Source organism: Triturus cristatus, chromosome 2_1 (genome assembly GCF_964204655.1).
Source record: "Triturus cristatus chromosome 2_1, aTriCri1.1, whole genome shotgun sequence".
Classification (NCBI taxonomy): domain Eukaryota; kingdom Metazoa; phylum Chordata; class Amphibia; order Caudata; family Salamandridae; genus Triturus; species Triturus cristatus.
The window spans coordinates 1,189,696,721-1,189,699,421 of record NC_140581.1 but is presented as its reverse complement, the minus strand read 5'-3'; positions in this window follow the sequence as shown (position 1 = coordinate 1,189,699,421).

The window sequence follows — 2,701 nt, the reverse complement described above, 5'->3', positions numbered from 1 at the left end:
GGGTTACCGGAATTTTTATCAATCTAAACACCAACGAAGGACTAAGCCATTTCATTTCAATCGCCATCTTAGCCTGGTGTTACCCGCTCTGCATTATGTCTCCCAGTATTCCTTACTACCCATATTCTAAACTCATATCTCAATGAAAAAGAACTCAAATTAGGCTCCACATATCAGTCAACCGCATATATTCTTAAACTCTTATATCCAAAGCGCTGATATCAGTAATTGAATCTTCCGAAATTACGGAGCTCTTATCAGCCTTAACATAAAGAAAGGACTAAGCCAATACATTTAGAGCGCCATCTTAGCCTAGTGTTATCTGTTCTACACTGAATCACCCCGTGTTCGCTATTGCCTAAATTTCAAAGCCCCTAGTTTCGGTAAAGGCGCATCACATCTTAGTCAAACGAGTATGTTTTATATCTAATGTACTCTCAGTATTAACGTCTATACAACCCTCAAAAAGGGTCCAAGTCAGTCTATGTCTCGGGCGCCATCTTGCTATAGTGTTCGTCATAACACTGCAAATAATTCCTGCGTTTGTAATCTATGCCTATCAGCTCCTCCTACATCCCAATGTAGTCTATGTTGATTCATCAGGTTTCAGATATACACACCACTGCTAATCGGAGGGTCAGATTGCATAACAGAAAATACAGTGAGACACAAAATCAAACTTTTCATTATCTGTTTTAGTCCATTATGTCAGTCACCTAAAAAATATTGTAACTCTCGATCATAATTTAAACCATCCTCTACCGCTCGCAAGCGCATAATCCATCTTGCCTCGTGTCTCCGCAGCATCAGTTCCCGATTGCCTCCCCGTGGGTCCATTTGTATGTGCTCAATCCCAAAAAATTTAAAACTTTTGTTCTTATCTTGAGCAGAGCATTTGTGTATATGTTCCGCTATGGGGTATCGTATATCATTTTGCTTAATTGCTCGCCAGTGTTCACTTACTCTTTCTTTTAGCATCCTTATAGTGCTGCCTATATACACTTTTGAGCATTTACATTCAATTATATAGATTAAATATTTAGTCGTACATGTTATAGGAGTTAGCACATCATACATTTTACCATCATTTATTCGAAATTGCTTTGTCTTATCCTTTGCACATTTGCACATCCCACAGTGACCGCATTTAAAAAAACCTTTGGAATGCTGGTCCAACCATGTCTCTGCCTGCTGTTTATATGGATAGCTTGGGCTCAACATTGAACCCAAGGTTTTACCCCTACGGAACGTAATTTGAGGTTGCACACCAATATGGTTTTCCAGGGCCTTGTCCAACTTCAGTATGTACCACAAACTTAAATCCTCACAGTTAAATATGATAGTGAAAGGCACAATACTATCCCTATTATCACATAAACCTAGAGTATAGTTTAGAAGGAAAAAACATTATTCTTAAAATACTGCCCTCACACACTTTGCAGTGTCATGCTTCATCATTGGGCCGCGTCGAACGCCCCCGTGCAGACCAACACAGTGGGCGGAGCGCAATGTTTTTTGTAAGATGAAGAATAAAGTGGTGAGGAAACGGAACAGAAAAGGGGTTTGACAAAATAGAACAAATAGTGTCTAAAGAAAACAGAACAAGGACAATATTCCCTAAAGGAGGGACCACAAAAGTGCAGACATAAATATTAAAACTGTCTAGGAGGGGACTTATTTAATTTTTATTCCTGTCACCCCCTGGCAGGGTTAAAAGTAACTGGTCGGGATTTTATTAGGGGAGGTAAAAGCCCCTAAATCCCTGCTGCTATTACCAACATGTTTCTGCCCAAATCAAACGCTCATAAGAGTCGTGCAGGCATTCATCAGGGTGTTGGTCCCTTGGTTATTTATCTGGGTCTACCCCCAACTAGGGGATTCGTTACCTTCTACTGAGAAGCGGCCAGTCGCCTTTACTACTTCAGTACTCTGAATGGTTTCCGAGAGTGAACAATTATCTGAAAGAGAGTAGAACATATTTTATCGTTCCACTCATCTACACCCCCTTGCATTACTTTAAAAATAAGAATTACCCTCACATCTCTAATGCCACAGATCGTCATGTCTTCCCAAAAGTGTTCACCACATAACACCCCCCCGTGAGAACTGTTATTCATCACACGGGTCAAAGACCCCACGAATTCATTGTACACGTAACGTGATGGAAAACGATGTGAAGCCCCACACCACAACACCACGAGTGTACACGTCTTTTTACACATTCAGTCCCCAACATCATGCTGTTAATTATTCGTACATGCTGGTTCTGCTAGATACGAACCAAAATAAAGAAGGACTTACAAGGGTTTATTGGAAAGTCTCCAAACCCGGGACCGGTGAGAGGCCGTGGTCCTATAGTCACACTCTATATACAAAGGAAGGAAGTCAAAATGCATGATATCATCAATTCCCTCGCATTAAGTCAAAAACGCTTCTCTTTCCTGCTCAGACCACTCGTCTCACTTACTACTCCAAGAACGCACGGCACTAATCGTCCCCACAACGGTCCTCCGTCGCCGAAGACAGAGACGAATTCTCTTCCATTTAAAGACATGATTATTCATTCCGGTGGGAGGGCTCTGAGTACACGTGATACCGCATAGTTCAGGTCATCTGACACTACGCGAATGAAAAGAGAAGACGGACCAAATACGGACGGGAGTATATTGAGTGAAAAAACCACCCGCCGACATCTTGGAGG